This window comes from Hyaena hyaena, unplaced genomic scaffold, assembly GCF_003009895.1.
Source record: "Hyaena hyaena isolate Hyena2069 unplaced genomic scaffold, ASM300989v1 scaffold_681, whole genome shotgun sequence".
Taxonomy (NCBI): domain Eukaryota; kingdom Metazoa; phylum Chordata; class Mammalia; order Carnivora; family Hyaenidae; genus Hyaena; species Hyaena hyaena.
The window spans coordinates 1,031,328-1,053,832 of NW_024081307.1; the positions used below are offsets into that span (position 1 = coordinate 1,031,328).

Here is a 22,505-nt window from a genome sequence, read left to right on the forward strand (position 1 = left end):
GGCTCCTAGGTGCATGGCTTGGGAAATTGGTTGGATAGTGATGTTTGTAATGAGATAGAATTTACAGGAAAAAAAAAAAGAACATATTTCTAAGTGTAAAAAATATATATGGATATAAAAATATATGTCTTATATATTTTATTCATATATAAAATCTAAACTGCCTTGGGATATATAGGATGAGACCCTAACAGATCATTGGTTATATTTGCCCTGAGTTCCATAGAAATGCTTTGTTTATAGTTACATATTTATGCACATCAGCTTTTAGGTGATAGCACAGTATTCTTGAAATAGAAAATGTTGCCTTAGTAGAGAAGACTATAAGAGACAGAAGAATAAGGAATATTGTTGTGTCAAAAACAAGATGTAGAATCATTAAAAGGAGAGTGAAAATGTTCTCATACCAAGACCCAGAAACATAAGGTATGGCAACACATAGAATAACAAGAGAACTGTAAAGAGGAAGTTTTTTGTGGGTCTTTTTGTTTGTTTTTTGTTTTTGTTTTTTGTTTAAAGAAGAACATACAAAGGCTAAGTACCTCAGAGAAGTATTCTGAGGTAAGGTTAAGACTAGGATTTGGCAACCCGGACTCGTCAGTGACCTTCGCTAGAATGACTGCAGTAAAGCCAGATTGCCTTAAGTGGTGGACATAGAAGCAAGTGATAACAATGGGTTTTGGTCATTGTTTTCAAAAACGTTTTGCGTAGAAAAAAGGAAGAGAAAGATAAGAATAGTTAGATGGAGAGGAAGGGTCAAGGAGAAGTATTTAAAATGTAGTTGTGTGTGTGTGTGTGAGAGAGAGAGAGAGAGAGGGAGAGAGAGAAAAGAGGAAAAGGAAAGGAGGGAGAGAAGGAAGAAAGGGTAGGGAAGAATGGAGGAAGGAAGGAAGGAAGGAAGGAAGGAAGGAAGGAAGGAAGGAAGGAAGGAAGGAAGGAAGGAAGGAAGGGAGAGGGTGAGGGAGGGAGGTTGGGAGGGACGAAGGAAGGGGGATCAAATTTGTTTAGAGGCTACGGGATCCGTCAGTTTTGACACTAACTGGAGCCAGGTGACGCTGGATTGGGTGCAGGTGTGTTGGGGGTCGGGTGGGGAGTGTGTCATGCATTGTGGGAGGTCGCACTACATCCATGGCCTCTTGTACTCGATGCCGGTAGACCCCAATGCGATGACCAAGCATGTCTCCAGACACTGCCCAATCCCCAGGGAAGGAGGCACAATTATTCCCTGTTGAGAACTACTGGATTAGAAAAGAAAACAGTGGGAAAGATTGACCATGTAATGAAGAGGAGAGAAAAAATAACACAGAATCCACTGATAGAAGGAGGCTCTGGGATTTGGAACATCGATAGAGGTGCGTCCTTTGTCCAGAAAGGACACATCTTCCTCTACCACCAAAATGGAGGAGAAAAAGAGGCTAAGGATACTAGGAAATTTGCATTTGGTGATGGAATGCTGGCCAGGAAGGATGACTCTGTTCCCTTTGTGAGTTAAGGAGATAAGGTCATCTCATAAAAATGAAGAGGCCACAATCTGAGTAGGAGGGAAATGGAAGTGCAAATAGTCATTCAGAGTAAAAAGCTGAAGTACATGTGAGAGGGAAATAAAAAAAAAACAACAATAAAAAAAACAAAAAAACCTTTTGAAGAATGTAATGGAGGGCACCAGTTTGGGAAGCATGAATCTGAATGGGTCTCATTCCCGATATATGACTGGTTATCCTCCAGCCACAACTGCCTCTTGGTTAAAGAAATGAAGAGGGCTGTTTTTATGATTGCTGGAGAGTTGGATGCTTGCAGCTCAGGTAGAAAAAGTCACAGAGTAAAATAGGTTGGATCAAAGACAGGGACGAACCACACATAACTTCTAAGATCAGTGGATTTTAGGCAAGATCTAATTCGGTGCTTTCAACATAGAGTCAATTAATGAAATTTCTTTAAAAACAAAAAGACTCATGACAGTGATTCAATCCTTATCTCCAGAAGCATTGTCTGAAGTTTGAGAGAGATTTGGTATATTTCATATTTTTAAATGCCATTTGTATAGTCTTTTCTGTGTACTCTATCTTTTTGATTAACTACTTAAAAATAACATACTTATCTTTTACTTACTGACTCGTCACTGTCTTTACATATGAAAGAAACCGTATGTGATACATTAACCCTGTGTGATAAGTATTGCATGTATTTATCTTGGTTTTCTACTTATCTTCTGACCTTATCAGTGGTTTTATTCAGGCATTTCTAAATTATTATGTATCAAATGTATCAATATGTCTTTCTATAAAACCATAGAAGTTTTGTGGTATACCTAGAAAAAATTTCCTTACACAGATATGATAAAACATCTTCAGTATTTATTTCTAAAAATTTATGCTTTTTTAAAATTTACATTTGTGGGCCATCAGGAAATGATTTGGGCCTAAGAAGTAAGCTAGTGATGCAATTAAGTTATTTTTAAGAGAGTATTAATCACCCAAATATAGTATCTTAAATATTATCTTTTCCTCATTTTTATGCAAGGCTACTTTTTCCATAGAATAAATGGATACAGTTATTTGGGTCTGTTCATGTACCCTTTACTTATTCCATATTGATTTGTTTATTTTTAGATATGCATATATTTAAAATCTCCCTGACTTATATTATGACAAGGCCCAGAAAATTTAAGTGATTTATCAGAGATCATCCAGGTAAGTAGTGGGGAAGCTCACTAGAACCTGAGACTAGTGTTTCTTGATTGAGTATGTGTTACACTTGTGAACTAATGAGTTACTCTCTTACATACCAATTGACTAGATCTGAGATGAGTCAATCACCTCAAGTATGCTTAGTCATGGTGACCAAATGAGGGATTTCCAAAGATGGCTGATAGGAAGAGAAAACTGGGGAAAATGAGTACTCAGTAGTCATGAAAGTGCCTTATTCTTCATGTTATTTTGTAAGTGAAGGCAAAGGATTAACCATGAACTTTATTTCAGTGGTTTGTGTAAAAGTGTTTCTTCACAAAAACTAAGCATTGGTTTCAGTTAACGGAGAACTTTTTCCTTTGTGCTAGCATGATGACAGAAAAAAAGAACATTATGTTAATTGGTTGTGTTTTGTAGTTTTAACTTCAGAGTTATAATATCCATTTGCTTTTTATTTTCAATTTAGAATGTATTAATGTTATTCAACAGACAGATATTGGACTACATAGCTCTTTGGGAGTTGTTTTTAAAATTTAAGGAAAGAGGAACCTAGGTGGCTCAGTTGGTTAAGTGGGCAACTTTAGCTCAGGTCATGGTCTCACAATTCATGAGTTTGAGCTGCACATCGGGCTCTGTGCTGACAGCTCAGAGCTTGGAGCTTACTTCTGATTCTGTGTCTCCTTCTTTCTCTGCACCTCCCCTGCTGACACTCTGTCACTCTGTCTCTCAAAAATAAATAAACATTAAAAAATATTAAAATTTAAGGAAAGAAGTGAGCCACACAATTTTTAGAGCCTTAACAAAATGCCCATAGAGTCTTTGAATATATGAAATGTCAGTTACAAGTCTACTGTATCAATCAAAGTAGGAAATGAAGAAGAGGTTCAAATCCCATAAAACCCTAAACAAAGATACTGGCTGATTCCTAGCCACCATGTAGAGATATATGTGGCAGTAGTAGAAAGATTACCTGCATACATTTTACCTTTCCAGGATGGGAACTATTCTTACTAAGATTTAAATTAAATGCAGATTGAATCAGCCTCATATGGTGAGATTTTCAGGGGAGATTTTATGAAGTCCAGGTCTCCTTTGCTCTTCTTACTTAATATAAGGCAACTTGCGTAAGTAACTACAATGTATAGACACAACAAAAAATGTTTTGAGCATTTGAGCACACCAACAGATCTGTGGCAAATGTGGACTGATTTGAAACTTTAGCCAATGTAATAGTTTGATACTCTCTGTTTTGCATATTGCCTTACTGCTTCCAAAATAAGTCTTGAAAAATGGCTGCAGGAGTGGAGTGAAACATATTCAGCCAGGAGGAGACCCTTATTTTAACTCTCTGTAGGTGTTGGGATTCAAATTCAATCCTAAGGTAAGAAAAGTTAGATTTTTCTTGAGGATTATGAGTTATCATATAAGTACCACATTTTAGTTTTAGATTCATTCTCTTTTGGGTAAAGAGGATACTTTGGTATTACTGACTAAAAGTTCTAAAACTGGAACTTGGAGCAAAAATTTTAAAATATGTGAACCAATGTATTTTCTGAGCCTGGAGCAGCTCAACCACAAGGATATTAGGATTAAAGTAATAAAGAGTGAATATTACATAATATGATGAAACATTTAAACGATTGAATTCTTCTCCTTCCTTAGAGGGTACTTTCTAGATTTCTACTTGTAATTTACATTAGTGATGCTAGTGTGGATGCAACCAATGTCAAAGTAGTAGAGTCATATCAGTTCCACATGTAAAGTTGTGAGCCCAGGAAGTCTCTGAACGAGGAAAGGAAAACTTACTGACAAGTCTCAACTTATCATAATGATGTGGTCAGTGCCTGGAATGCACCAGAATCTCTTCTTTTGAATCACCTGGAGTTTATGCCCTGGAGGTGAAACCTCTGGCTCTCTGTAGTAGCTAAGTCTACAGGAGAAGTTCTTCAGTTAAAAGTGTACTCTCCTGGTTTCCCTTCCATGTGATACTCTCTACTGATACCAAAGACCCTACTCTCTCCCACATTCTCTGCCTTTTGTATTAATACATGTCATCCGGAGGGATCTAAAACCTAATATTTACATTAACATCAAATTAATAAACTGTTAAACTATCCAGGTTAGTTGCATAGAAAGTCTTTTTGAAATTACAGATTGAAAGTATAAAGTACCTATTCACAGTCTTCAAAACTTATATGGCACAGGTCACTTTATGATTGATTCTAGGATTTATGATTGACTTAGAAAGTTTTGAATAGTTTCCTGAAAACCTTATAAGTCTGTGTTTGTGAGTTTGATATGTCACATGTAGATATGAAATATAATTCCCCTTATGTTTGAATTCATGAGTTATAGTACCCACATGTGCATTACAAAAAAAAAACCTTTTGTGTATAAGCTCAATATTTCCTCAAACAGTTCCATGTGGAGGCAACTGAGTGATTCATTAGCATCCTTTCTTTAGGTGAAGACCCTAAGCCACATCAAGGCAAGTCTAGACCTGGATTCCGGCATTTCCAATGGAGCTTATACCCCACTTTACATAAGGGTTGTTAGACAAAACATTTAAGGAAAGAACTGTTGTGATTTCCATTAAAAGTTGTTTTCTTCTTTACTCATTTGTTGACAGGAGATCCAGTCAGCAAATTAAGGGACAGAGCTATGGGAAATATTGTTAGAAAAACTCAACTGTGTTGAAATCTTGAGAATGCTTCCCTCACTTTCTCACGTACCCACAGCATTTCAGGGACAGCCACAGAATGATGATGTTGCAATGCCACGCTGGAAATGTAGACTTATGTTGAAATCTTAGTCACCATCTTTAAAAAAAATAGTGGGATGTGGGGTAATCATGAATTATGAAGGAAGTCAAAGGCTAGAGTTAGAGAATAATTTCACATTGGGTATGCCAGTTAGTAGAGGGAGGGAGGGGCAAGAAGTTATTTTAGGGAGAAAGAACAGCATTAGGTAGGTAGAATAAGGTGTGAGAGACCACAGAATGATCAGAGAAGGGTAAGCCTGCATACTAACAGGTGGATTCAGTAGGTCAGTTGGTAAGATCGACAGCAAGACATTATAAAGCGGTTTTGGTGTCATGCTAGAATTTTTGGACTATATGCTGTAGAAGAGGATACATTGCAATCTGAGTTATAACATTGATGGCATATAAAGTGGACATGATGGAGGGAGCCTTGGACTATACAGAAAGAGAAAGGATGTGCATTAAAAGGAAAGCAGTGGTGTTGGGATGGAAATCAGGGGCACCTATGGAAATCAAGTTTGGAATACCTACTTGACTAAGGTTAGTAAGAAATTGAGTGTGGGGATGGTTATAGAAGACAGAAGGAGACAAAAGATAATTTCAAGGTCTGGTTCAGAAACCTATGGAGATTGAGAAATGCCATTAACTGCATTTTAAACATCAGAAGAAAGGGAGTTCTGGAAAATTGGGGGGGGGGGAATAGGAAGGGTCAGACATTTGGTTTTGGACATTGAGAGTGCAGTTCCAGTGAATTATGCAGGTTAAAGAAAATCTGTGGGAAATACAAGTCTGGAGTTGAGGATAGAGGCAGAGCTTATGAAGACTGGAAGGACCATCAGGATCTATTGGGATTTCTCTTAAATAAGAGCTGAAGTGATGGGAAGAAAAAACTAGGACAGAGTATTGGACAGAAAGGGGAGCAGAAGGAGCAGAGAACCAAGCATGAAATCCTTTCAGAGCCATAAAAGTAAGTGACTGAGCAGCGGAGATACCGTTGGGGAAAAGGAGGGGGAGAATAAAGAACCAAACAGAAGTGGTGTCAGAAAACAAAGGAAGGTCCTCTGAAGGAGGAGAGAATGGGCATCAAATGCAGAAATCAGAACATCATGTGGCCGAGCAGTCAAAACGTTTGGTGCCTTCAGAGCTATGTGATTTGGGAGTTGAGAACCAAAGTCAGGCAGTAGTGAGAAGAGGGAGGTGAGGAAATGAGAACAAAAAATTTAGTTCAGGAATCGGCTGGTTGAGTACATTGCATGTGCACTAAAGACAATATTTATCAAGCATGGTCTCTATGCCACCCACATATTGTTATAGGTTCTGGAATACAAGGGAAAGTAAGACACAATCCCTGCACTCAATGGATTCGTATTCTATTTAGAGGGAGGGTGATATGTGAATAAATCAGTACTGTGGCCATTTCAAATGGTGTCCGTCTCAGTGGACCCAATGTAGGCTCTTCTAAAGACCTACTAAATTACTTAGGAAGGCACAGAGAATTCATAATATCAAAAACTAAGAATCACAATCAAACTATTTTTAGAATCATGAAAGTTTTTCAGTTAACTATAAATGCACTAGAGCTGATTAGTCGGTAAGATTGGAGGGCCACAGTTCTTTTAACTTTAAGACTGTGAAGTCTCTAGACTTAAAATAAGATCGTTTAGAAAGAGCATCCCTTGATCTCCCACACCCTGCTCACTGGGTCTGTGCCAATTAGAAGACTTGAAACACTGTCCCTCCTTCAGCCTATGCTCCTCCCCCTCCCGCCTGTGCCTCTCTTCAAAACAAAACATTGGACTTTGGAGCAAGTGTCAACACACAGCTGAAGAAAATGGTAACTGACTGTAGTTTATCACAAGCAGAAGCTCTGGGCTGTGTGAGGAAAGCTCTCTGTTTGGGCTTGGTATGAGCCCTGCGGTAGAGGCTGGTCGTTTTTCAAGACCTTTATCAGTTTATAGTGTCACAGAACTGGACAGCAGGGAACGTTTCACCTGTGTCCAGTGTGTGGATAGATTTCCTTTCATTCAAGATTGAGCAAAGTGAAACAAAACACCCGGGCAATAAGAAATATATTGCAATAGGCACTGAACAGCATCCTGAATCTCCAGTGTCATGGCAGCTCAGAAGAAGAGACGTCGCCTAGGAAAGTACCTGGAGCTGTCAATAGACTACAAGACCACATGGCTTCCATGAAAGGAATCAAATTTCAGACCAAGTAGACATCAGTTCCAAAGGAATTCAATAGGACAAAGAGAACTAATTATTTTTTATTTATTTTTTTATTTTTGAGAAAGAGAGAGAGACAGAGAGCGAGCAGGGAAGGGGAAGAGAGAAAGGGGGAGACACAAAACCCAAAGCAGGCTCCAGGCTCTGAGCTGTCAGCACAGAGCCCAACACAGGGCTCAAACTCATGAACCGTGAGATGATGGCCTGAGCCAAGGTTGGATGCTTAGCTGACTGAGCCACGCAGGCACCCCAGGACAAAGAGGATTTAAATGTTAACCGAATGAAATTGTGCCTTTTTGTTATCTCATCAAAAAGACAAATAACCACAACTCTAGAACTAAATGAGAAACAGAAAACATGAAAAATAAGTTTGCCTTCATTCAGTCTCTTGAAATGAAGGAATTACTCCCTCAAGAGCCTAAAGATTCCCTCCATCTAAAGCTTCTTTATCATGGTACCTGTCTCCCTTCTTTTTCTCTACCCAAAATGTCCAATATCCAATTCTCCATTCTCCCTCCCCCTCTCCCTCTCTCTCCAGGAAATGATTATCAGCTGCCCTTCCAACTCCTCTCTCCTCTCTTTTCCTCTCTGATCAGTTCTTTACCTCTTTGGTGAATCAGTTTACATTCTGGGCTTTTTTCAGTTTGCTGTGTCACCTACTAACCTATCACAACAAGTCTCCAAGAAACTTTGAAGTCAAAAACACAAATGTCTCAGAAGGGAGTTAGAGGGACTGAATCTACTCACACGCGAATAAGCTTTATTCCAGAGACACACTGATGTGGTACAGTACTGAGTGACAAGGTCATGGTATAGTACATGTGTGTCATTCAATCCTCCCATTACACATTGGACAATTGTATGAAGCATGCTGGAGGCAGGGTCTATCAACCCCCTACAGAAACCGAAGCAGAGAGAGCAACTTTCCCCTTCTCCTCCAATACCAAAACAAGGGGTTAAAGATGTGAAGTGAGCAGTAAGAGCAAAATCAGAGCTATGCCATCTAGTGTCTAAGATCACCATATTAATCAAGCTGTTCATGGGCTGATCTTAGCTTTGTGTCTTCCCTGTGTTCATGTCAGTTTTCTATGGTTGATTTTCCTGCTTAGTTAACGTGTGCTTAAATTAGCCAGAGTCATTTCTTTTGCTTATAACAGGAATTCTGTCTAATATAGAAACTGGTACCAGAGGTGAGGCTTGTAGGCATCATCGCACAGGGTAACATGGAGGAGGTGGGGGGGCGGGGGCTGGAAAGTTTGCAGGAGATGGAGGAGCTCAGTTGAGGCTGAGGGACCACAAAAATCACGTTGTTAGTCAGGCGAGGGAATGTTGCAGCACATGGCCCCCTGAGTTGAAAGCAGCAATCACATGATCACCGGGAGGGAGGTGCTGGTGTCAGGCAGTTCCCAGGGAAGCTATCTGTACTATCACAGAAGAATATGAAGGACCTGCAGAATTCCCACCCTTGAGATAGAGTGACTGCTTCCACTGGCACAAGGCAAATCAGAGAAAAAAAATGGATAGCTTAAATTTCTAAATTCTCAGCTCAAAGAGCAGATGGGAGCCCAGGGAAATTCAGAGACCAAGCTAATATATTACCCTATGAAGGCAACCAAAAGGCTGGGACAGCCAAAAATCAAAGCACACCTTTTGATCCCAGTGGCCTTCCAATGACAGCGTCAGTTGGGTTCATAGCCATGTCAGATCTCTTATGCCAAAAGTCAGAGCACTTGGGGGGAAGTGGTATTTACATATTTTCATTTCTTCCCTTCTTGTTTCCTCTCAATCCCTCCACTCTTGTCATTAGGTCTACAGTTTAGTCTTTGGAAGACCATCAAAACAAAGAAGCAGGGGAATTTGGGGGAGGAATTGACATTACTCAGTTGTTCAGTGTGAAAAGATAAACTGAGGCAAATTTAAAATTTTCACACTTTATTTGAGCAAAACTCAATTTGAATCGGGCAGCATCCAATCGAGCAGATACCAGGGAGCTCTGAGGAGCGATATGAAATCAAATACTTTCAAAGAAAGAATGGAATGGGAACAAGGAAATTGATAGTAGGTAAAAATGCAGGTTGATCACTACAAGATGACAGGGCTCCCTGAGGCAGATCACCTGACTAGTGCTGATCAGGAGATTTCCGATTGGCTGGTTTAAGATTCCCTTTCGGGGACAGCTAAAGCTGTAATTAAGTTGTTTCAGTTTGGTGATGTGGGGCTTAGCATGAGCAACTCCATTTGAGGCTGGTTTTGTTGTTTTGTTATGACACTCAGTTCAGAATCTGTCAGACATGGTAACTCACAAGTTTTGGAGCTGTTTCTCTGTGAAAGGACATAAATGTGGTTTTGGTTTTAGTATAAGACATTGTTGTATTCAAGGCAGGACCTTCTTTTTTTTTTTTTTTTATTACAAATATGAGATAAATTACATATGTGGATATTGAGCTGTCAGAAAGAAAGGGTAGTAGACATTTGACATCCCCATTCTGTGCTACACACTGTCTCCTCATTTCAGGACCCCCCCCCCACCCAAGATTGTAAAACTAGGTGAGAAGCAACTTCCAAAGACACACCCTTCCTTTCTCCCCTCCCCTGGCAGCCAAAGAAGATGTAGATCTTGCTTACCTTGATTCTTGAAGGAGTGACCTTGGGAATGTGAGTAGGAAAGGCATCAATGTGGGCTTCACAAGTTGGGTGGCTGCAGCAAAAACAAGTATTATTTTAATATTTGTTCTATTTTTAATTATATTTTTTATTTTCTCTATATATTTATACTTTCTCTATATATTCTCTCTCTTTCTGTCTTTATATATATAGAAAAGGAGGAAATATGTATATATTATATATATATAATGTGTGTGTGTGTGTATATCTATATATATCTATATATCTATATCTATATCTATATCTATATATATAATGTATATATATCTATATATCTATATCTATATCTATCTATATATATATATATAATGTATATATATCTATATATCTATATCTATATCTATCTATCTATATATATAATGTATATATATCTCCAATGGAGAGAGAGAAGGGGAGAGAGAGAACACATGAACAGGGGAGAGGGACAGAGGGAGAAAGTGGGAGAGGAATATTAAGCAGGCTCTATGCTCAGTGCAGAGCCCAACGCAGGGCTCAATCCCACCACCCTGGGACCATGACCTTGCCTGAAATCAAGAGTCAGACACTCAGTTGACTGTACCACCCAGGGAACCCCCCCTCTCTCTCTTTTTAATCTTGCAATTATTTCTTAATCTGTTGTATTTGGATTCAGCCTATTTTTGTTGTTTTCAAAAAACCAATTCAGTTGTCATTCCTTTTATTCCTTTTATTTTCTTGCTTTCTGTCTTTACTGTTTCCCTTTTCTTTATGTTTATTCTGTTGCTCGTTGTTTACCTTCTTGAGTTGAACCTTAGCTCATTTGTTTTCAGTATGTTTCGCTGTCTGATATGTGCACATACACACATGTGCACGCGCATACACACATGCACACACACACACACATGCTGATATCAGTGAACTGTTAGAGCCAGAGCAGTGTGAGGGAGGGTCGGCTCTTCTAGAAGTTCCACCCAAAGCCAAGTCCTCCCTCTATGGCATCTGGTCCTCTCTCTTTATAGGATGTTTCTCTTTCTCACTTAGACATGAACGCATATGAAATGAAAGCCCCATTAACCACCGATACTTGTACTGAGAGGACCCTCCTGAGAGCAGGTCATTGTGCTTTGTCACTGGCTCTGACATATTCAGTGTCTCAGTTGTCGGCTCAGATGCAGCCATATAAAGGCATACTTATAATACTTCAGAATGACAAAATGTCAGGAAAAATTAATATGTTGGAGAATCATCTTGATGAAATAATGAGTCAAATTCTAAATTATGCAATTTAGGTCATAATAAAACTAGTTACCAGTTATTGAGTATTTCCTGTGTGTTAGGCACTGAGCTAATTCGTTATAAGTCACAAAGTCATTTCGTTCTAAAAACCACCCTCTGAGATCAACATTAGTCAGTGGCAGATTGTGGCCACCAAGATAACTAATTCAGCTTAATGAGGACCTTAATGAGGACCTCTTATCTGTGAGTTGTGAGGGGCAATTGTGCCTCATAGGTTGTTGTGAAGGTTGAGTGAATCACTCCTGTAAAGAACACTGCTTTATGCACATAATAAATATCATTAATCGAGGACCACATACAAAGAATTATGCAGGGAAGAGTGAGGCATTACTTTGTACAAAGCAGTTCTTGTCATGTCTGGACAACTGTGATCATTGAACATTGCAGATATTGAGGATTGCACTTGGTGTGTTCATAGGAAAATGAACAGGCCTGGAAGTCAGGCCCTCCCATGCTTCCATTTGTGGAATTGTTATGTTGCAATGAGATTGTGCTTATTTTCATGTTTTCATAGCAGAACTAGGAAGAGGAGTAGAAGTTATAGTGAAGAAAATGATGACTCATTATAAGGATGTTTTTTCAACAAGTAGCACGGTCTCGCCATGGGATAGTCTTCCTCCACGATGAGGGATCTCCCTCTTTCCAGAGTCCCATAGCAGCAGCCAGATGCTATGGGAAAGTTAGAGTACAGCTTCCTAAAATGGGGCGATATTGGGTTGAATAATGTCTCAGACTCTTTTGACTCATAGGCTCTGTTTCTGTGCATTTCGGGCAGTAGGTGCAAATACGAAAAGGTAGCGATGATGTAGGGAGGCTGGTGATGTAACACCTTTCGAAAGACCAAGTTCACTTCATGGTTTCACAGGGCCCCTCCATAATCCATCAGCAAGTCAGATGAGTTAGCAAGTTTTCCTAACTGTCCGATTTAACATATAGATATAGATCTAGTCTTAGCAAAACATGAATCTGACAAAATGGAACCAGTTCAGAGTAGATGCCAGGTTGACTGGGTTCAAGCTGTGTGACGTGGGAAAAGTTACTTATCTTCTTTATGCCTCTGTTCAGTTCTTTTATCTGTGAGTTGGGAGGGGCAATTGTGCCTCATTGGTTGTTGTGAAGGTTGAGTGAATCACTCCTGTAAAGAACACTGCTTTATGCACATAATAAATATCATTACTCAAATATGCACTGAATAAGAAAGCAAAACATGTAATTCCTTGGAGTTCACATTTAGGTGAAAGACTTGTTACGTCCTGGGCATTGTTGTACTTGTACTTGCTATATAAAGCACATTTTGTACTTAGATGAGCATGCCATGCTCTAGTGCTTCTGTAAGAAGTTTTCAGGCATTTCTTCAAACCACGAAGGAAAAAAGACGGCAGAGAGTAATGTTTTCTTTTCTCTTGAATTTGAGTGTAACTGGTAAACCCACTTAGAGATTTACTAATACACTGAATGAAGGAAAATACTGATATGATAGTCACTGATATTGACATATGACCTATGAATACTGGTCTATGAGGTGAAAAGAGGGAAATTTTGTGAACCAGAAAGAACAATTTGCAGTGCAAACGTGCAGAGCTAAACTTCTGCTCTGTACTTACCTGTGGCTGTTGGCAGATCATAAAACCAGTTGAAACCAGTTGAAAGCTGGTTTAATATATAATACAGAAACAACATTTCACAGGAATGTGCAGGGCCAGTGAGTACAAATATGAAGTTCTTGCAGACTGTAAAGCCCAGGACCAGAATCTGCTGGTGCTCTGACATACTGTGCAGGTGAACCAGAACAATTCAGTGCAGCTCATGGAACAAAAGTCACTTTCTGGTTCTCTTCCTCAAAACACACATAAATGTAGTTACTTTAATTAATGTGAGAAACAGTCTGCCGCAATCAGGAAGCAACATCTATTGTTACCAGACAGTATCACCTCACTTAGTTATCCTTTACTCAACTTGGAGTTTTCAAAAGTGCAGGAGTTTTGGGCACAGGAGGAAGAATGGCCGGAGAGAGAAAAAGGGACATTGCTCCCCACCTGCCCTCTAAATCCACCTGAGTCAGAGCTGAATTGGTGGAGAAGTGGGGGTGAAGGCAGTGGAGGAGTGGGGTGTGGGACAGAAATTTCTGGGTGTGACACAAAACTGTGAGACTTAACATTCTGATACCTAAAAATGAGACTGTGTTTTAATATAGGAAAGGACACAAGATGCTATGGCATCTTTTTCAGGGAAGTTCTAGGGACCAGCATAGGAAAGCCTTCAGACTGAAGGAAGACAGCAGGAACAAAGGAGTGTTTCTGGAAATCTTGAATTCCTGTGCAGTTCTGAAGGCAGAGCTCATCTTTCAGTGCTATTTTAGCTGGGCATAGAATTCTTAGTTCAAAATGATTTTTCCTCAGAATGTTGATGGTATTTCTCTAATATCGTCAAGTATTTGGGGCTGTTGAAAAGAATCTGGAAGACAATGAGATTATTATCCTTTTGTTATATACTTTCCCTTTGGGAATCTTCTAGAATCTTTATCCGTGGTGCATTAGAACTTCACAGAGAGATGCTAGGCTTTGTTCACTCAGTCAAACAGACGCTCCGTGAAATCACAGACTTTGTTGTCTTCACTTCAGCTTCTTAGCCCCTTGCACCACCATGCCTGACACAACAAATAGTTGTTCAATAAATTGTTGGACTGAAGGTATTCTGTAGGACACCTAGATGATGCATTTAGTTTCAAGAATCTGTCCCTCTTCATTGGAAAAAAAAACCCAACAACAAACCAAAGCTCATTAGCATAAGCTCTCCCATCTTTTATTCACCTGTCTTGGATGGCAATAATGAGGTGAATTCTCTACTTGTTGAGATCCTATGGGTATCTCAATTACCCATATAATCAAAATAGCATCTCTCCACTTTATTCTTTTTTGTCTTTTCCTTTCAGTCAACTGGTTTCATTTAATCAAACACCCTTTTGTGATTATTCATTCTGAATAACTTGGCAGTTCTTAGTGTAGCTATCATTTGGTGGCCACTAATTGCATTATTAGCCATAAAATCTTGCTTGAGCAAGACATGACAAGAAAAATTTTTTTTTAATTAATGGAAGTGACTACTTCAGCAAGGATCCAAAGAAATCAAATTGATGAGACTCATGTGATTTTCTGAACTTCAAAAAGAAATTTTCACCCTAAAAAATTCTATGGGGACCATATAATTTCTCAGTTTTTATTTTTTTAGGATATTTTACAATGCTACCACAATCTAAGATCTAAGATTGCCATGAATTCACTTAAGATATTAGATTTCAACCCCTCAAATTTAGAACATAATCTACAAAGAAGGGAAAATTATAACATTAAAATACTTATACTTTTTATATATTCCTATTTCTCTGTATTCATTAATTATTTAATTGAACTAATCATTCATTTATTCTATTTCATCAAATCTTGTCTTGTGAACAAGATGGGTCTGTGGATCAATGACATTAAAATAAACAAATGCAGGGCCCCTTGGGTGGCTCAGTTGGTTAATCATCTGACTTTGCCTCAGATCATGATCTCATAGTTCATGAGTTCAGCCCTGTGTCAGGCTCTGTGCTGACAGCTCAAAGCCTAGAGCCTCCATCAGATTCTTTGTCTCCCTCTCTGTCTGCACCCTCCTCCTCCCACCCCCGCCCATGCTCTGTCTCTGTCTCTCTCTCTCACAAAAAGTAAACCTTAAAAAAATAAAATAAACAAACACAAACAAAAGATTGCTCCCAGTGGGTTAAGCTCAGAATTTTGTGGCTTGTTCTGTTTTCTATCTACAGTCTTTTCCTGACATTCAACCTCAAGAGAAGTAAAATACACATTTTCAGAAGATTATTTCCATGATGTCTCTATTAAGTATTAACAGTAATCCAAGACGTGGAAATAGAGTCAAGGATGACATTTTTCCTACCTTTCTTTTATAAGACTCCCTGTTTCTTGGCTGAGGAACAAAACATAGGCAAAGTACCATGGGGAGTGGTGAAAAAAAAAGTGGGGATCCATCTCGTTCTTCTGGGATATTTTTCAAGAACATTTTATCCTTTAAAAAATGTTACTCTTGCCTTGTTGCCAAGGTCAGTGACAACTTGGATAGTCCTATAGGTATGAACTATGTTTAAATGTGACCTGGCAAGTAACATGTCCCTTCTGTGCTCTCTCACTTGAAAGCATTTCCAACATTTCTCATTCAAGATAAGTTAAAATACCTTTTACCACACTTGCTCAGTTTTTCCTATTCTTTTTTTGTTCTAGGAAAAGAGAGTAGATATATTTTCTCTTCAGAACTGGAATAGCACAAATGGACTTTGTATGTGGCTAAGGAGGAAGTTTCCATGTAACTTGTCCAAAATGTGGATAGACGAGTGGGTGGATTTAAAATGATTCTCCAGCAGAGAAAAAGTAATGGCATTTAAAAGAGAGAGAGAGAGAGAGAGAGAGATTTAAATGAAGTTAAAAAGAACTACAGAGGGATCACTTGAAAAAGAGCCATAAGGAGAGGCAAATTGTTGGCATGCAGGTGATTGCACATCTTGCGTATTGACTGGCCCGAGTGGCAAAGGACTTTTACATCAACTTGGGGAAGTCTCTGAAACCATGTCCTATGTCCTCTTTCTTTAAGCAGGTTTATTGAATGTGTCATCTTTCTGCTCCCACCCACCCTCCACTGTGCTTCAGTAGAGAAAAGAATGGCCACAAATAACAGATTTTGATACACCAATATATGCCAGGGCCATTACAGGACTCAAACTGTATAACATGAAGGCAAACACCCTTATTGTGAGAGTTAAGTGAAGTTACTTACAATCCATGCCTCAGTGAATGGCGTTTTCCCTGTAATCTCTTTGATAATGGCTTCCCTTTTTTTGTGGGAGAACATTATCTCCAATGGTCCACTGTCCATCACCACTACCTCCCCGTCCCCTCCCTGTAATGCTTAGGCAACCGACCCTGTTGCTGTGGATCCTCTGAACTAGCCACACATTCCCAGAGGACACCCTACACAGTGCTGGATAATGTGAGATCCCCAAGGTGTGAGTAGGTGGTGGGAATGGTCAGGGCTGAGATCACACTGTTTCTGCTTGCACGTCAGGGGCTCTGTGTGTGCAGACAGTATCCTCTGCTGGTTCCATTTTATAGCCACCATCATCTCTGGGGTTTCTATCCCCTGTGTTTCTTTGGGTACAGCAGTCTCTTCAAGGAAACTTTTCTACTCAAGTAGAAATTGGACAGAAGCACTCTCATGTTTGCATGAGTGGCCCATGAATTGTGTGCCCTTCTGTGCTTGCAGCTGGCCGTGAGCCGGCTGTTTGAGGAAACCAAAGAGAGACTGCTTGTTGTTCAGCTAATTGAGAAAACCAGAGCAAGAACCCAAGTGATTCACCCTGTTTCTTCCCTGATACTAGTTGGGAGTTGCTATGGGTTGAATTGTGTCTCCCCAAAAGATAATGCTGAAATCCTAACCCATGAGACTGCAGAATGTGAGTTTGAGAATGGGGTCTTTGAAGATGTAATTGGTGAAGTTAGGGTGAGGACATACTAGAGTGGTGTGAGCCCTTCATCATAACTGGTGTCCTTATAAGAAGGAAATTTTGCTACAGAGAGGGAACTCCACATCAAGACAGAGGCACAGAGGGGCACCTGGGTGGCTCAGTCGGTTAAGCGTCCAACTTCGGCTCAGGTCATGATCTCACAGTTCGTGGGTACAAGCCCCGCATCGGGCTCTGTGCTGACAGCTCAGAGCCTGGAGCCTGTTTCAGATTCTGTGTCTCCCTCTCTCTCTGACCCTTCCCTCCTCACGCTGTCTCTATCTCTCAGAAATAAATAAAAACTTTGAAAGAAAAAAAAAAAGACAGAGGCATGGATTGGAGTAACGTTGCCAGAAGCCCGGAACACCAGGCACCACCAGAAGCAAGGAAGACGCGAAAGGATCCTCTCTTGGAGCCTCCGACAGAGCACGGCCACCACCCATTGGTTTTGGATTTCTAGCCTCTAGAACACTGCTCAATATAATTTTTTTATTTGTTTGTTTTAAGCCACCAAGTTTGTGGTACTATGTTACAACAGCTGTAGAAAATAAATACAGAGGTGTCTTAGATGAATTTAAGGAAAAAAATAGAAACTAATAACCTTTTCCAAACTTTCATCATTCGAGAGACCTAGGAATCCAAGTCTGGTTACTGCCTTTTACTTTGTTCTAGATAGTCCTCCTGGAAAGGAACAGATAACACAGATTATATATGCATTGGTGACCTTGGAAGCAAGTCAACTTTGAAGCTGCCCTTGGCAAGGAGCTCTTGTTTTTCTCCATTATTATTGTCTCCTCCCCCCCCCTCCCCCCGGATGAAGGTCCTAGACTTGCAACAAAAGATGTTGTGTTCATCTTACAACGGGGAGCTCTTCTTCCCTGGAGCTCTGTGTCTATCGGGGCCTTATTCCAGCATACACCCTGAGGGGGGGATCTCCATCCTACAAACGATGCAGCATTTCCCTATCTGTGAAAAGAAAGAAGGAGTCAAACTTAATATCTGTGTTTTGAGGTATCAATTACATATAATAATTACATATAAGGTTAACTCATAATTCTTGCTACCAAGCATAAATTATTCAAGCACGGTGGCCTCCTATGGTTCAAGATGAACAAAGCCCCATATAATTAATACATTCAGCACATTAAATTACATAATAAGTCACTAGTAAAAAAGAGGAGGTTCACATGAAAGAGATCAGCTACACAAGTCTCTCAATAAAAATTTGGTGTTTCAAAAGGGAAGATTCACCAATAAGCTAACATTTCTGAAGTGGACTTCACAGTTACACAACTTCAAGAGACGACGTCTGTTTTCTTGCCCTAAGTGGTCTCTCTACACCTCACAGAGAGCAGTGTGTCCCTGGACAAGCATGGTCACACAAAGCAGAAGCCATTTCCAGTTCTGTTTATGGAATTCTCTTTTCTACAGAGATCTAAGTTGGGCCTGGCTTAAGGCTACTTTTTATAGAATGTTATCATCTAAACAATGTCCATAAGTGGCAAAGACCTTCTCCCTAACAGCAAAAGACTCAAGATTGTCTGGGGTTGTATAAAGTCTGCTTTCTTTAATCTCTATTGATGTGCACATATTTGAGGTCCTAAAACTGTATCTTTTGTTTCAGTCATAAGGGAGCACCTCACAGGTATTTACCCAAAGGCTAAGTTGCTATTATCCTTGGGGATATTTTGTGATGGCTTCTTTCAGGATTTGTTCACCGCCCCCCAACTCCCGCCACTGATGGATACTGCCTGCCATGTACTGTACCCTGGACCAGGAATGACAAGAGAAATGGTCCAGACCAGGAGTAGTTTCCTCCATCAAGGAGCCACACACTGTTTGGGGAGATAAGAAACAAATGTAAATATCTAAGTGGTGCATTAAGTTGGTATCTGGACTCTCTAGTCACTGATAATTTAGACACATCAGGTGCATTTGGAGAGTCAGCAAGGCAGATGAGCTAAGTGCGTGGAGATAGACTGAGGCTATCGTTGAGGCCGAGAGCAGAGTCCTGCACTTAAGCATTTCAGCAACCTGAGAACAAGAGTCCCTCTCCACAGTCACTCGACCCAGTCAGTGTGTCGCACATTGACGCCAAAGTGTTAAGTATTGCAGGAAATCATGGGAATTTTTGGAATGAAGTGGAACTGGGTAATTTCTGGGTAAAATTTCTGGTGCCCAAATCATACCATCATGTGGTATGACTGGTAAATGGCCAGTCCTAATTTCAAGAGGTAAAGGAGTGTCATTCTCGTGTGTGCTAGAAGCAGAATAGAGCCTCATAGGGCAGCCTGGGGGAATGCCCACCACCCACGGTGAGCACAGTAGTCTTGGGCTCGTGTCTAGTTCTCCTAACACATTAGAGCTTCTGTTCTTTGTTATCATGAGAGCATCTTATTATGGGCATTTGTTATTAATATGCCAGGTTATTTTCGAAGGTGTGATGGTCATTGTAGTTGAAAAAAAAATACTTCTGAGGAACTTTGAGGCCTAATATAACTGCAATTTGTTGAAGAGAGAATTTTCATTTGTTCCCACCAGGTATCTCCAAGACAGTACTCATCTGGTGGGAAAGAAAAACTAAAGCTAAAGAAGATACAACTCTGGGCTGCAGGTCTGCCTACGAGCTGATTAATGTCTAGTTCAGAGCAACCTCGAGTGTAGATCTTTAACTCCCAGACTAAGCTGGATGAGAACCCAACTGCATCTCTATGTTAAGCGGCCCCTGGAATTTGTTTCCTTCTTCCTGAAAAGCCACCAGAACCAGAGCCTTGCAAGTAGCTCTCGTTTATCAGCAAATGCCCCCGGGGGCCAGGACAGTTGTGTTTGGTGCACTAACCTCTCTGGAATATTTCCTTCATTTGGATTTTGATCCCATGATTCTTCAATGTCTTTTCAGTGTTTTAAAAAAATATTAGCTACATGTTATTGATTTATAAAATTTGTCCACAACAGGAAAGTGAGTTAAACCGTTTCACTTGTCACAAAGCAGAAGCCCCTAAATCAGGGTTTTTCAGTCCTGGGACTATTGACATTTGGGGGTGGACAATTCTTTGCAGGAGGGCACTGTCCTGTGCATGATAAGTTACCTAAACAATATTTCTCGCTCCTACATCTAGATGCTGGTAGCAAGCCCTCTCTCCCCTTAGTCAAAACAGTCCAAAGTGCCTCCAGACATTGACAAATATCCCCCGGAAAGCAAATTTATCCTTTTGAGAAGCACTGCTGTAGAGTGTTGCTATTTTAAAATAAAGATTTCCGAAAATATTTGCAATGTATTCTGAATTAAGAATAATTTTATCTTGTGCATTTGCTTCAGATTTCAACTCTGTGATATGGAGAAAGAGGGTCTTGCAAATCCAGTGGGAAATTGCTCAGTAGCATGCGATGGAAGGAAGAACATTAACTTTAGAGCCAGATAGAATTGGCTTCTAAACCTGCCTCAGCTACTTCCTCTGACGGACTACTAATTGTATGTCTTCAGGCAACTTCCTTAACCTCTTCACCCGTACTTTCTACTTCTGTAAATTATGATCCTCAAAGGGTTGTTTGTAAGTAATTTCCTTCTTGTTTGGTTCGATTATTTAATCAGAGCACGTAGAGCTTAATCAGAGCACGTAGAGCACGTAATGTTAACTCCTTTTTGTTTTTTAGATGCTTTCTCAAGTATAGGCTCTTTTACCAAAGTCTTTATTGTGAAGTTGGGGTGGGGAGAGCCCACTGAATTAAACATGTTAACACACAAAATATTTCATTTAACTTGAAATCTTAAAGGGTCTTTAAGGTGAGCCTCAGGTTCAGTCTTTAAAAACATTTTAGGGGCGCCTGGGTGGCTTAGTCGGTTAAGCGTCCGACTTTCGCTCAGGTCATGATGTCGCGGTTCGTGGGTTCGAGCCCCGCGTCGGGCTCTGTGCTGACTGCCAGCTCAGAGCCTGGAGCCTATTTCAGAGTCTGTATCTCCCTCTCTCTCTGACCCTCCCCTGCTCACGCTGTCTCTCTCTCTCTCTCTCTCCTAGAAATAAAATAAAAATTAAAAAAAAAAACTTTTTACACATGGTGGGGGGAGGCAGAAACACGTTATACAACGTTTATGCAATGTTTATACAAGGCTGCAAATTGTGTTTCCAAATTTGTACTTTTCCTCTGGTGTGTTTTTACAATATTGTGTGCAGATTGTAGAGGTGGGAAGTAAGAAGTTTGTGGTGTAAGACATGTAACAAACACGATTTTTATTAGTTTTCACATCAGCTCGAATCAAAGAGGTCGACATTTTCTTGACAGTTCTACAAAGAAAATGTACTGAGTGCCATTTGCCAGGAACAAAGGAACGTGGTTTTTATGTGCTATTGCATTTCCTTTTCCCAAGATACATTTGAGGTAAGTGCTGTGCCCATTCTACAGATTCAGGAATCTCAGGTGTCCTGAAGCTCTGTGTCCGCATTCATCCAGCTCTCCTCGTCTCAGACCAGTGCCCTTAAACACAACCTCACGCTGCCTCTGAGAACCACGTGCAAAGGGAGAAATAAAGACGCCTGGACACCAGAGGACAGCGTTCTCTTGTAGGAAGAACACTATGTTCCCGATGAAACATAATGGGGAGGGTTCTTGAGGAAAGCCAGTGGTTCAGGCTATGAAAAATACAAGACAGAAACAAGCAAGGGGAAAGGGATGGTGGGTAGGGCCAGAAGCACGGGTTTATAGAAAATTCCTAACATTTATCAGATTAAAGGAAACATCTTTATTTTTAGTTAAACAGACACTCCCACCACGTCTATTCAATTTGGGATGTTTAAATGTAGGATTATAAATGATACCCTCCTGCCCACCAAGAGTTTACTTATGGGAAATGAACCTCCCTTTGACACAGAGACAAGCATCTTAATCATCAGATAATTCTAGCATCTGGACATTTTTGGAACCAGAGAATTCTATTTCAAAGCTTCTGCTGAGTGCAGGAATGCTCACTGGGCATTTTGTCTCCGTAAGAAGCAGAGATGTTGGCCCATAGATCTTGGAGAGAAAAGACCTTTGAGACCCTCCGGTGGATTTTCTTGCCAGGGCAAAAGAAGTAATGAGTGCTATTACACAAAGCCTCTAAAGAGAATACTTTAGCACCAACTGCTTAGCAGTACCTAATACTTCAGATTGTATCTGTCAAGTGAAGATTAAGTAGATCCTAAACCACTTCAGAATCCAGCTCCCATTTAACGATCTCCTCTTCCTCTGTGTGCAGCAAGACTTTCTCCCAAGAATGATAATGAAAGTGGCAATTGACAAGGAAAATTGTGACTGTTTGTTCAGTATAAATTTTTCCTTCTCAGAGGCTACGTATTTCTATATAGTCTAGCTCCGTATTTACCATCCA

General features: G+C 40.1%; 1 long non-coding RNA gene across 1 annotated transcript; it reads left to right on the forward strand.

Annotated features, from left to right (window-relative positions):
- Nucleotides 1-2,629: 2,629 nt before the first annotated feature.
- On the forward strand, nucleotides 2,630-19,824 carry LOC120220187. The gene is made up of 2 exons (XR_005525486.1): nucleotides 2,630-2,690; nucleotides 19,682-19,824. It is a non-coding gene; the product is annotated as an uncharacterized LOC120220187 (long non-coding RNA).
- The last annotated feature ends 2,681 nt before the right edge of the window (nucleotides 19,825-22,505 follow it).